This window comes from Theobroma cacao, chromosome 6 (genome assembly GCF_053813885.1).
Source record: "Theobroma cacao isolate CCN51 chromosome 6, ASM5381388v1, whole genome shotgun sequence".
NCBI lineage: Eukaryota > Viridiplantae > Streptophyta > Magnoliopsida > Malvales > Malvaceae > Theobroma > Theobroma cacao.
The window spans coordinates 24164775-24179097 of record NC_142644.1 but is presented as its reverse complement, the minus strand read 5'-3'; the positions used below and the strand labels follow the sequence as shown (position 1 = coordinate 24179097).

At 36.0% G+C, this 14323-nt stretch overlaps 1 pseudogene across 1 annotated transcript; it reads left to right on the top strand.

Annotated features, from left to right (window-relative positions):
- Positions 1-910: 910 nt before the first annotated feature.
- Positions 911-3942, top strand: LOC18596052 (inositol oxygenase 1-like; annotated as a pseudogene). Its single transcript, XR_016027089.1, has 11 exons — positions 911-941; positions 1330-1429; positions 2210-2312; positions 2402-2606; positions 2715-2774; positions 2896-2948; positions 3079-3200; positions 3302-3371; positions 3472-3550; positions 3669-3749; positions 3835-3942. The product of XR_016027089.1 is annotated as an inositol oxygenase 1-like (transcript).
- Positions 3943-14323: the final 10381 nt, after the last annotated feature.

Here is a 14323-nt window from a genome sequence, read left to right as displayed (position 1 = left end):
ATTGGAATATTTAACGTTAAACCTTTTGAGGTTATTGAACTACTCATGTAATTGATTACCATGCATGTTTAAGTTATTGAAGAAACAAGATAGAAAGGAAAATGTTGAACAGTCTTTCTGCTGGTTTACGTAAACAAATTGCTGGTCCTGAAGAAAGAAATGGAACATGATTGCTGTGCTATATATTCCATTTTGGCAATTTAAATAAACCTTGTCAACATAATATTGACTTCGTATTAGACTGATCGGCTAGACTAATTCAAGAAGTTGTGTTGCTAGCTTGCACTGGCATTTAGTACCCATTGAAGGTTGTTTCTTGGAACTTTGAAAGAGTTTAATTTTTGAGAAAAATAAACGGAAAATGTCTTGCTACTTCTGTCAAATTAAGTGTTTATAGACTATGTTTGAAGAGAAATTTGCAGGACACCTTGCTTAGTAAAGCTTGCCATATCTGATATTTCTATTCTATTATCCCAACCATTTGGCCGCTAATCCACCTACCATACTTCAGTTCTGAAAGTACTGGCATTGCCATCTTCCATATGTTTGTGAAATGTTTCACCTCCATTCTATCTCTCTCGTTAGCCTGTTTCCAACTTGCACGAGCTTCTTTTTTCACTTGCTATAAAAAAATTATTTTATATAAAATATTATATATTTATTTTTCAAAGAAAATTAATGTTTTATGTCATAGAAGATATATAAGGAATAAAAGTTTAGATTTTCAGGGAAGGACATAGGATCTGGGAATTCTCAGGGAAGGACTTCTTCCGGCTAATTATAAAAACCAACTTTTTGCTTGACCTAATGCGCAACCACCCACTCAACTTCTATGTCACTAGATTTCTTGGTTAAGATCTGTTGTTTTTCTTGGTTACTGTTGAGCATTAAGCTTCTGTTTTGATTCAGGATGGCTATTCTCATTGATCAACCTGAGTTCGGTAATTATTTATGATCTCTATTCTTTTATCTAAAAAAAATTCATTGTTCAATGTGGTTTTGCTATTGTATATGTTTTTGCATCAAAAAAATTTCTGAGTAAATCTTTTTTTATTCACTAAGAGAGGATTATGTTACAGTACTTTTTCTAGTTCATAAATTTTGAAAAAAAATCCTCTCTTTTACTGGGATTTTGCTGATATTGGTTGATCTCAACTTATATCATTATTTTTTTTATCATTTATTTATTTAATTTGTAGATTTTTAAACTTCTTCTTAGGGTTTTTTGTATAATCAGAAATAACTAATGATTGAGTTTCAAGAATTAATGATGATTCTTAATTGAATTGCATGGAATATTTTCGTAATTTTCGTTTTGAATATCCGGAGTTGAAGCAGGGTTTAACAAAGTCGATAATGTTGAGAAAGAAATGGTGTTCGATGGGGGATTTATGGTGCCACAGACCAACTCTTTTGGCTACACTTTTAGGTAGCATTTTTATTATTATTATTTTTGCATGACCGCACATTATGTTATTTTGGGAAGGAAAGGAGGAAATTAAAGGGCAATAGATATGCAACAAATTTATTGTCTGATCCCGGATGGATACTAGTATCAATATATGGACAATAAAACAAATAATAAACAAGCGTACAGAAACTGTGCATGCTACAGATTTATCATATCTGCCGAGGTCGCTTTATTTCTTTACCAAGGAAAAATGACAAAGGACCATCTCCTTCTGATGATATGCATACCTTTTATAGTTTGATGATGAGAACAATTTTCTAGTTAAAAACAACTTGAAATTGAATATGAAGTACGGTTTATGAACCTTTAGTTGAGTTAATTCGCGACTAATGGATGCTTCTGAATAGAGATTGCAGTTATATTTGTGTATTTGAAATATCTCTAATGAATGTACCAGTTCCCTATATCCAGTAATTTTTGGTCAGAGCTGTAAAGCATGGATCTACTTTTGTTGATAGTTAAGTTGGGAGAGATATAATACAAATGTGTCGTATTCATGCTGATATATCTTGAAGAGCTTATCCTTGGTGAGGCATTGTAGTTTTATCAGAGGTTGAGGCCTGTATAATTGTTTTGATCTTAGGCCTTATTAAGGTCTGAGCCGATTGGACCCCAGGTCCATTTATAAGCTCAAAACCTGCCCATCATTTGCTAGCCCAAAAATGCACCAAGAAGACCTCTCCTTTCCTTTTCTTTTTATCGCATGCTTTAATCTAGTTATTATTGATATGCACATAGAGATTATCATGTTGAAAGTGAGAGGCAACAAGGTGTAGAGAACTTCTACCGGACCAATCATATTAACCAGACTTATGACTTTATAAGCAACTTGTGCTTCTCTGTGCACAATCACTTTATTTTCCTGAGACGAGCAGTGTTACATATTTGTACATTGTAAGTTAATGGACTCGTATGTTTACTCAATTTCAGGTCAAGAGAATGAGAAAAGAGTATGGAAAACTTAACAAGGTGGGAATGAGCATATGGGAATGCTGTGAACTTCTTAATGATGTAGTTGATGAGAGTGACCCTGACTTGGATGAGCCTCAAATCGAACACTTGCTGCAAACAGCTGAGGCCATCAGAAAGGACTATCCTGATGAGGACTGGCTGCACCTGGCAGGCTTTGTCCACGGTATAATTGGGACTTTTTATTTCTTTAGATTCTATAATTAAGACTCCTGGTTTCACAAATTGCAAAATTGTATTTAACTATATACTTTGTTTCTTTTATGGGGTTTAGACCTTGGAAAGGTACGTCTCCACCCTAGCTTTGAAGGCCTTCCCCAGTGGGCTGTTGTAGGTCAGTCTCATTTTCTATCTGCGAAACTTTTATATACCATACTGATAAAAAAGAGGATAATGTCATCCCCCAATTAACCATTCCTAGTTCTAAATTCTAATCTTTATCCATGGTGTCATAGGTGACACATATCCTGTAGGTTGTGCTTTTGACAAATCAATCGTTCATCACAAGGTATTTCCTTCCTGATTTTAAACAGCTATATCAAAAAAGAATTAAGCTCACAAACAATTCATTGCTTCGAAATTTTTAATAAGATCTTTTGTATATTATAATTTCTGATTCAATTATGTTGTCGGCACAGTATTTTGAGGAAAATCCTGACTTTTATAACTCTGCTTACAACACTAAATATGGAGTGTACGCAGAGGGATGTGGACTCAACAATGTGATGATGTCATGAGGCATGATGACTACATGTATCTGGTATCTCTCCCTATCTGTGTCTGAATTCACAATGCATTCATGATACCTTTTTAGCATCTAAAAATTACAATGATACAAACTAATTTTGGAATCTCTATCAGGTCGCCAAAGTGAACAATACAACATGGCCGCCAGCAGCTCTTTTCATTATTAGATACCATTCATTCTATGGTAAGAGGAATTAAAAGAGGCTCCACTTTTACTTTTCCTCTTCTGTGAAGACTGATTCGTATTCCAATACTGATATTTACTGAGGTACTCTTTTTTGCAGCATTGCATAGGTCAGAAGCATACAAGCACCTAATGAGTGAGGAGGATGTTGAGAATCTGAAGTGGCTTCAAATATTCAAGTATGACTTCGCTTGCTTTTAATCTTGAGTCTGGCCCAAGTGCTAGACACATTAAAATTTTGCTTACACTGATCCTTATCCAGTACTAAACTCACTTTCTCCACCTACAATTGTGCAGCAAATACGATCTTACAGCAAGAGCAAAGTCCGGATTGATGTCGAAAAGGTCAACCCGTACTACCTCTCCCTGATTGAAAAGGTCAGCACAACTTGAGCTTTGCTCAGGTCCTAATCCTTATCATGTCCTGCACAATTTGTTGTTAACATCATTCAATTTTCTGCAGTACTTCCCAGCAAAGTTAAGATGGTGAATCCTGGCTCTCTCTGACTCGCCAGTTTTATAACTTAGCATCAGGCTTGAGGGATGAAGATGGTCACTAGCTAGCTAGTTCTTATATAAATAGTTCATCTGATGACTTTTCTGAGACATTGTCACTGTTGTATTTACATTTCTCAGATTTTAGGAGCCTGTATAAAAAATAATGTTGCAGTTTTGGTTTTAGAATTTATCTATTGCCTTGTAACAAAAGCTATGCTAGTGTTTCAGACAACTCTCTCCTAGATCAGTTTTTTCTTATATAAAGAGTTCATCTGATGACTTTTCTGAAATATTGTTTCTTTTTTTTTTTTTGAAAAGTAGTATTTATTATTCACAAGTGATCTCGCAAAAAGAGATTACAAAAGGCACTTTGTGTATGCCATGCAAAAGAATAGCAGACTAAAAAGGAAAAAGGTCTGCTACTTCCAGCATTAAGGTCTAGAAAACAAAGCATGACAACCAAAGACGAAATGAGATATCATTCGCAGATGAGAAAACACATAAGGATAGTTCAGACGTTGTCACTGTTGTTCTTACATTTCTCAGATTTTAGGAGCCTCTATAAAAAATAATGTTGCAGTTTTGGTTTCAGAATTTATCTATTGCCTTGTAATAATAGCAATGCTGGTGTTTTAGAACAACTGTCTCCTTTATTTCCCATCTAATTAATTAAATTAATGAGCTTATAATACCAGAGTAAAGGATTTCCCATTAAGCCATCATATTAATACTTTTTGTCCATGAAAAATGTTAATATGAATTCCATATTTGTAATGTCAAATCCAAATAGATAACATTCCAATTGTGTATCAAATTTAAGTAAAAACTTTAAATCAACTAAAATAGTAATGATAAAAAGTAACATTAAAGAAGCTTTACCCAAAAAAAAAAGTAAGATTAAAGAAAATAAAACCCAAACTTGAAAGATTTGCTAAAACCAATTTCTTGAATTTGAAAGAACAAAAATAATAACAAACATCAATGTGAATTCAGAACTATTTAATCTTGACCAGGTTACCCAATTGTTAGGTTAGTAGGAAATTTTTTTGAAATGAAGTCTTCATTACTTGTTAGTGGCAACTTGCCACTTGCCACGTATGGTCTTTCAATGCAAATCTATATAAATTTAAAAAAGAAAAAAGAAAAAAAAATCCCAACCCGATGGCCACTTGGTCAACCTGCTGAGGAAGTTAATAGCAGCTGGTCAAATACGACACCGACTCAAAACTCTATTCTTTTTTCAAGTCAACCTCTATTATTTATCTATCACAAATTATAAAGAAAATGTGCAACAATGTTTTAAGGTGGAATTTCTTTATCAAATTCGACCTTAAAAATTTGTAAATTAAGCTAACATTTAATCTTCAATGAATGTGGGAGGAAAAAAATGAGAATTTTTTACTTATGGAAATTTAGGGAAAGAAAATCATATAAAGAAAGAGCCAAGTTTGAATATTGGGTCAAACCACAATATTGAGTGGAAAATTGCAATAAATTAACAGAATATATGAAAATAAAGGTGCAAGTTGCAGATGTTCATATCCATCTTAGACTTAAAGAACTCTATAAATATGCTTCACTTACTACCTCTAATTTACATCATCAAATCTGGTATTGGCAATGGCAGGGGAGTACCCAAGGTCTTTTCTGATAACCTTTGTTATTTTCGCTTTAGTTTTATCTCCCATGTTACCCTGTGATGCAGTTCGATTAATTGGTCATCCAGGTAAACCTGTGAACCACTAGATTTTATATTAATTCCTGACCCATTGCGAGTAATTTGTTTTAGAAGTTTGATCTTAATCTTGAGGTGCATAAATTTTGGAGCTCCAATTGAGAAGCAACCTATATGTCCTGTTTGTGTATGTTGCACGGATCCACCACCAGGCCACTGTTGTCGCTGTTGCGCTTCTTCTATTGGATCTCAACGCTCCCAAATGGGATCTCCTTGAGATAACCGAAGTTTAGTTGCTTCAGAGACTCAATTAGTAGCTAATTAGTGAAAAGGATGCCCTCTTTTTCATTCTATTTCGTTGTCATTTTCAATGTGCTTGCTTCTTGTTCATTGACCTTCTCATGTCTGGAATAAAATGGTCTTGCTTCAATTCAATATGCTCCAATCTACACATTCAAGTGGGTCTAAATTTGACTACGGGGCAGGTAGCTGGGCTCCTGGAAACCACTTACAAGATTAGCAGGCAAATTCTCGCACTCTTTGTTCTGTTTCGAAATTGGTATCAAACTGTGTATTGGTGAGAGCATGACCTATTTTTTTACCATTTAGACCAAAAAATCAGGGCTCATCCAATACAAAATCATCTTCAACATTGTGGCTTCAAACCCAAATACAAAACTAACAAATATCCATAAAAATTCTCCACTTTTCAGCATCACAACCGATCACGACTAAAGAATAGTAGAATACTTAATCCAAAGCAGCAGCAACAATGAAAAGATATTATATTACTTTGCATGGTGTTGCATGAGAGGACAGAGTTTAATTCTTTTGCTCAGAAAGAAGACACGCTTTTAAAGAAAGCAAGGGGAAGGAGAAATAATGCTGGGAATATGCTCTTATATCCGAATTCCAGATCATGACAACCTTGTATACACTAAGATTTGCATATTTTGTTACCAATTAGGAAAACACTAGTAGTGGTACGGAATGCAAACTCTTTAATGTACTGGATTTCATTTATAACATTATATTTTCAATTATAGAATCAAATTATTCATAATAATGTGAATATTCCAAATTCTTCTTTGAATGCTGTACGTCTAAAATAATCTAGTATTACATTGTTATTGATCAATATTGCTCAGTATATATATTGACAACCTTAATTTGTATACCTTAATTTGACTCATTTATATATGGTCTATTTAAATTTGAATAATTTAACGAAAGAAGCAAATACTTAGCTTGAGTAACTTATCATGAAGAGTTTCTGTTTTAAAATATATTTTACATTTTATTGTTCATCCACTCTTTTTTGAAAGTTTCAATTTATTTTTATACTATCTTTTAGCCTTTTGCTTCATTTCTTCGTTCATACCTCCATGGTTTTTCAATCAACCAAGGAATTAGTACTCATTTAGTTTCAAATTGAACGTTCATTTTTTATTTAATATAAAATTAAAAAATTATAGAGAAAATTATAAGAAATAACCCTCCTCATAAGGTGATTTCAAAAATAACTACTCATATAAAGTTATCTGTTTTTACCCAAGAACAAGAATGAGTAGACCGAATGTCCTTAAAAACATCATGGCAACTTAATCTCCTGATATCTCCCTCACGTTGTAGAGAAAATAAATGCTCAGCTATTTTAGCTCACTCAACGCTCTCAGCTCTCTGAACTGTATCAGCTTTATCAACTCTTTGTTAAACACCATCGTCATAAGCTCTTTCAGCTCTCTGAACTGAATCAGCTCTGTCAACTCTCCGTTGAGCACCATCGTTATCGTGTCGTAGTTTGTCTCTTGGCATCTAGCCATATCATCGTTGATAAGCAGACCCTAGAGTAGAGATGACATCAAGGTATGTTATTAGGTTTATTGCTGTAACACATTAATTTCTAAAACTTTTTGTGTAAATTAGAACATGGATTAGAAATATTGCCCAAATGGGTTACACGCCATACATCTCTAATGCACATGGCATCTAAAAAATATATTGAAATAACATGTGTTAGCAAATGGCATGTAACACTTTTATTGAACATGGCATGTAACATTTTTTGAACATGACATGTAACATTTTTTTGAGCATGACGTGTAACAACATGATTGACAAAATTTAGAACACGGCATGTGATGTGTAAAATGACTGACAAATTTTTTATTTTCAAAATTTCAGTGGGGTTCCAATTGTGCCACTTGTGATAAGACACGGTGGTCAGTGGGTGGATGACATTTGCAAGGGTGATGAGTCACGAATGTGGGGTGTTAGGAGTGATTTGTCGTTTGTAGGCTTGATGAAGCTGGTTGAAGATGTTGTTGGGGTAAACTCATAAATTCACAAGATTAAGTTATATGCATTGATCAGTACACCAGAAGAGCTATCACGCCCAATTATCAAGGACGATGAAGATGTTGCATTAATTCTGCTAGAACAGAGGAATTTTTCGGCAATGTATGTCACCATTAAAAAACGCCATACAAATGTTATGTCACATGAAGAAGCTGTACAACATGGTAATTAGCTCAATCAAAATGAGACTTACAATGCTTCACATATACCCCAACATTCAGTCCATAACCCACAACAATGGCAATTTATGTAAGCATAAGAATTTGTGTAGCTTGATAGACACACGACATTCACAAAAAAGTTGGCTACACAATTCCAATCAACATGTGCATCGAACCAATTACTTGCTTCTATCCAACAAATGCAATGATCTGGTGAAACTGTAGAGAGTGTAATGCCATTTTCAAAATAGACTGCGACACTTAAAGACAGTACTAAGACGTTGGAGGATGACATTGTGACACTCGAGGATAATACTGTATCTGATAAGGGAAATGAGGATTTGTTCCTTGCCGGTGAAGATAGCTTTGATGACAATTCAGATGAATAGCCTGATGATTGGCATGACGACAATTTAAACAATGACTGGTTTTATAACAGTGACATTCCAATTTGCAATAATGTTGAAGGCAAAATGGAACCTGTTGGAGGTGTTGATGTAGGAGATGTTCAATGTGATGACCCCATATACAATAACCCCATCGCTGGTGAGAACGAGATTTGTTTGCCTAAGACATTGCTTAATGACAGCTATCAAAAAAGGGGGAAATGTAGGGATATTTCGTACATGGCTAATTCTAGGTGTAGAAAGGTTATGCTTCCAAACAATTACCACTGAGGAATCGACATGTGCCGATGATCGCTTATATAAAGGAAGAATGTTTTCCTCGAAGGTCGAGTTGAAACGAGCTTTGAACATGCTGGCTCTAAAAGAGTAGTTTGAGATAAGAGTGAAAAGGTCATGTAAAGGTTGTTTTGAGGTTGATTGCAAGGACAAGGTATGTAAGTTCGATGTGCATGCAATGAAGTTACTTGAAGGAGAATATTGGCAAGTTTGGACATTCCACAAAGTACACATATGTACTGTTGATGGTTTACAAGGGTGTTTTCAAACCGTGAGAATGAACATAATTGGTGAACTTATGTCACATAAGCTTCAAGCTAATGGAGTAACATTGAGACCTAAAGACATAATTGGTGATAAAAGGGTTTAATGGGGATTGGGATGCTTGTATAGTAAGGCCTGGCAAATGAAAGAGTATGTGGAGAGCCTTGTTTTCGGTTCCCCTGATGAGTCATTTCAACTACTACCCTTGTTTTTTTATATGTTGGAACCAAAAAATCTCGACACAATCATTATAGTGGCTATTGATAAGGCACAAAGATTCAAATATTGTTTCTGGTTCTACGGGGCTTGTATCCAAGGGTTTAGGGATGTAATGCATCCTACGGTTGCCATTGATGCAACACATCTGAAAGGCAAGTTCAAAGATGTTATGTTTGTCATTGTATGCAAAGCTACGAACGAGTGCGTATATCTAGTTGCATTTGACATAGGCCATGTTGAGGACGAAGACTCATGGACGTGGTTTCTTAGCAAGCTGTGTGATGCGGTTGATTGTCTTGAAAACACTATGTTCATTTTTTTATCAGCATCTCAGCATTAAGAAAGCAATCCAACATGCATACCCAAAAGCGCACCACGGTTTATGCAGTTACCACTTGAAGAAAAACTTTAAAAATAAGATCAAGCATGACGATGTTTCTATGATTTTCACCTTTGCTCGAGAATGCTATAAGGTTTTTAATTTCAATAGACATATGAACCAACTCAAGCAGATTCATGCGGGACCCCACTCTGACCTTGTGAGAATAAGCCTTGAGAGATGGGCACGTGCACGATCACTAGCAAGGCGATACCAACTCATGACATCCAACACTGCTGAACGTGTTAACTCATGCTTGAAACATGCAATACAAATGCCAATCACTGTTCTGATCAAGTTCATTAGAGACATGTTCTAGCGTTGGTTCCATGATCGGTACTAGGAAGTCGTTAAGGTGACCATGCCCCTCAGCCCTTAGGTTACTAGGTAGTTAAGCAAACAGTTCAATAATGCACATCGTTTTGTAGTTAAACCTATCAATCGAGTGAAGTTCGAAGTTAGAGACAGGAAGATAGAGGGACTTGTCAACCTGTCCAGGAAGACGTGTTCATGTTGTGAGTTCTAAATAGATCTACTGCCATGCAACCATGCCATTGTGGCAATAAGGTCAAGATATCTTTATTTCTTATTTAAACCTGAATTAACATAGCATTTACATAGCACTTGAACATTGAGTTCATTGTATTTTTCAATAAATGCAAACGTAAAGCCGTTGAATTCTATGCTAACTACTACAAGACAACCATTTTGGTGAAGGGTTATGCAGGGTCTATTCGCTCGGTATGGCATCCCAGTGAATGGGACATCCCCCCTCATGTGAAAAAAATAGTTGTTTTGCCACCACCTTGGTGAGGTCAAGCGGAAAGACCTAAGAGGAAAAAGATTCCATCAGGTGGTGAAAGCAATTGATCACGGAGATGTTCACAATGCAAGAGGTACGGGCATAATAGACAAAATTACCCATCCCTGTTTACAGTTCCATCCACAAATCTGGCATCATCTCCAAGTCAATCGACACCTCCACGAGTGCGACGACCAGCATGTTCAACTTGCAAACAAACTGGTCACACACGCAACACTTGTCCAATGCAAAGGACAATGTTTGAGAACGTAAGGTATCTTGTAGATAAAGACAGTTTGTCGACCTAACTAAATGTGTGAGCCATATCCAATGCCTTTCTCACAATTTTCTCTTGCAATTTCTTACATTCATTCATATTTTGTGTTTGTTAGTTAATAATGGACTGAGAAAATGTCATCATTGTATCCATTGGCGGACCCACGTTGGAAAGAGTAGTGTAGATATATTATGACTCTTTATTTTTTTATTTATTTTGTAGATATATTATTTGATTATTTGAATTTTATATTTAGCTTTGATCAATGAATAGAAAATTGTCATATTGTTTGTTACTGAATTTGATAATTTGCTATGTAATAACTCATATTATTTATTTCAAATATTTTAATTTAATGTATGTCAATGAGTAGAATTTTTAACAAGTTTTATAATTAATTTTAGATAAATAAGCCATGGAAAGATACCATACAAAAAAATGATCTCACAAGACTCAAATTTCGGGCAATAATAACAATCTATTAAGTCATATTATATTGTTACACGCTCCAATTGTTAGATGTTGTTTACATCTTATGGTGACACACCATGTCGTTGCAGTATTTTAGGGTGACATGCCACGCTTGTTAGATGTCGTTGACATCTTGTGGTGACACGCTGAATGGTTGCAATATTATGGGGTGACACGTTACGTTCCAATTGTTAGATGTCATTAACATCTTGTGATGACACGTTGAGTCATTGCAGTATTATGGGATGACAAGCCATGCTCCAATTGTTAGATGTTGTTGACATCTTGTGGTGGCAAGCTGAGTCGTTGCAGTATTATGGTGACACGACACGCTTGTTAGATGTCGTTAAGAGCTTGTTGTGACGCACCATCAGTAAAAAACCCACAGGTTGAAGGTAAAACAACCAATTAATTTAATTTACATAAGCTTCTGATCATTATAAGCACTGTGTCGAAATTGAAAAATTAATGTATAAAATGTATGAATATAAAAATTAATTGTATCTACAAAAAATCTACATAAAACTCCCGATATGTTCATATTGCAGGGTTTAGGGTTCGCTCTCACAACTGTTGCTAAAAATTTATAGAGCGTATTAGCGATGCATATTAGCAATTATCTTCTGCTTAACTCTGATCAGTTTCGATTGCAAGATATCTTCAATGTACCCTATGGTAAACATATGTCAATTGACGCAATCATTCTAGCGATGCACTAATGATTTTGGCAAATGAATTTCCAATGGAATTGATGTGGAATCTCGTGTCTTGTGACGCGTTTTGTTGAAATAACCGGATTGGTGGCAAACGATAGGCATCATCATCATAAGAGGTGTCATTTGAGTCGCACGCACTCTGTTATCCTTAGCAGCCGAAGTTTTTGCAGAGTCCACCACCTTGATCGTCCACTTGACCAAGTCGATCTTCACAACCACCGAGTGCCTACCATATTGCAAAGCGTGAGGATGAAATCGACATCTTCTCATTTTTTCTCGTATGTCGGCCTATCATCTTCCACGTACCCCCGCAACTCATCTATAATTTTCATAGTCGATCGTTTAGCTTCAGTTGGATATGCGGTGTAAAGCATATGAATGGTGTCCTATGAAATATTTATCATCAACTTACACGTCATGCAATCCAAAACTTCCAAAGAATATTGTTTCAACCACGCATGCACGAGTGTTGCACAACTTGGACTTCAACCTCGACCATGTAATTCACTTACATAGTACGCTGAGGTGTGCATCAATTTGTTCACTTGCCATTTCCTCTTTGGGATCCTTTAATCTTGTGAAAAAGTCAAGCCCTTGATCCCCTAAAATCTCGATATTACATCTGCACATGTAACAGAATGAATTTCAAAAGGCTCGATGGATTAATATTTCATTCAAAAACAGCATTTGCAATGTTGTTTATGAGTTTATCTCGCACATTCATCTTTCTTGAAAACTTTGTACGCTTCCACCATTGAGTTCTTTAGATCCCGGTGGCTCACCAATGGGTCAACGTACAAGCTTGTTATGCATTTGCTAGCCATTTTGACCCATGCCCGTTCAATTAGGTTTGAAATGAGTGCTTTATGATGATGGACATTAGACAACTCTAATGACGACAACCGTGACGCACTGCTTTCAAGAGTGCTCTAAGGAACATGGTCCCCTTTAGCCTAAACTGATGCAAAGTGCCCATCCCCTCCTACAGCTGCCTTAACTAACGCATCTGCCTAAGGAACATGGTCTCCTTCAGCTTGAGCTGATGCAAGGTTCTCATCCCCTGCCGCAACTGCCTCGACTACCACATTGGCCTAAGGAACATGGTTTCCTTCAGCCTCAACTGAGTGAAGGTCCCCCTCCTCTCCCGCAGATGCATCGACAATCACATCAGCTTGAGGAACATGGTCTCCTTCAGCATCAACTAATTGAAAGGTCACATCCCCTGCCACAGAATCATCAAGAACGTCATCAACATGAGTTACATTCTCTCCGTCAACATCAATAACGTTATGGTCAATGTGAACACCAGGTTCATCATGTTGTCCATCATCAGCATCATTATGGTGTTCACCATCATGGTGAGATAAAGCATGCCCTACAGAAAGAGACAAATGAAAAAATTTGTTAACTCATAAAATACCGTAAACCATAAACCAAAAATATAAAATAAGACTACACCCACTAAACGTAAACCACCAATATATGAGTGAAGCTAGAATAATGTACTTGTTATTTCAGGCTGTCTAGAATCTGACCAACAATACGGTCTTCAAACGTCTGCATTGCATCATTCAATGACTAAATTGAAGCCTTCAAATCTAACATGTCTTTTCTATGCTTGAGTATAATCCATCGCAGTTGACATTTGGTGACTACATCATTGACTCTTATCGAATTGATCAATTGCAATAACATATATTACTTTGTTATTCGACAATCATATATGGAATTGTTGAACATAAACCATTAGAACTTTAATATCCTTACTAGCGGTTAATTAGCATTGTACTTCTAAGCAAGTTCTGTCGGTGATTGAGGAGTTGTCGTCGCATCAGTCAACTATAATAATAGAAATTACTATGTTATTCGAATCATATATGGAATTATTGGAAACAAACAGTTAGAACCGTCCTTACCAGTGGCTTGTTAGCACTATGCATCAAAGTATGACCTATCGATGGTTGAGGAGCTGTCGCCACATCAGTCAATTGCAATAACATAAATTATTGTGTTATTCAATAATCACATATGGAACTGTTGAACATAATCCGTAAGAACCGTCTTTACCGATGATTCACTAATATTGCCACGGTTGTCCCCTTCCTTTATTAACTCAGGGCCTGACAGCTCATCGTCTCCAAAAACTTTGGTGTGCCTCCATTTAACGAGACTAGTGGCTTTTTTCTCCTTCAGGTTTCTCCTCTTTTCCCTCGCACCTAAACCCTACTTTGCTTGATCCTCCATGTGCCCTATTGGCACGTACCGATGCCCCTCAAATAGAAGGACATCGATGTCCACACAATATTCTCGTGTGGCATCATCCGGGGTGGGTTTCAAGGTTTTGTGTGCCCACAACTACAAAATAGGCATTTTGATAAATTTTATGATAATTATTATACATATTGACAACATAAATTAGTAGTTGTTCACTCACCTGCTTAGATGACTC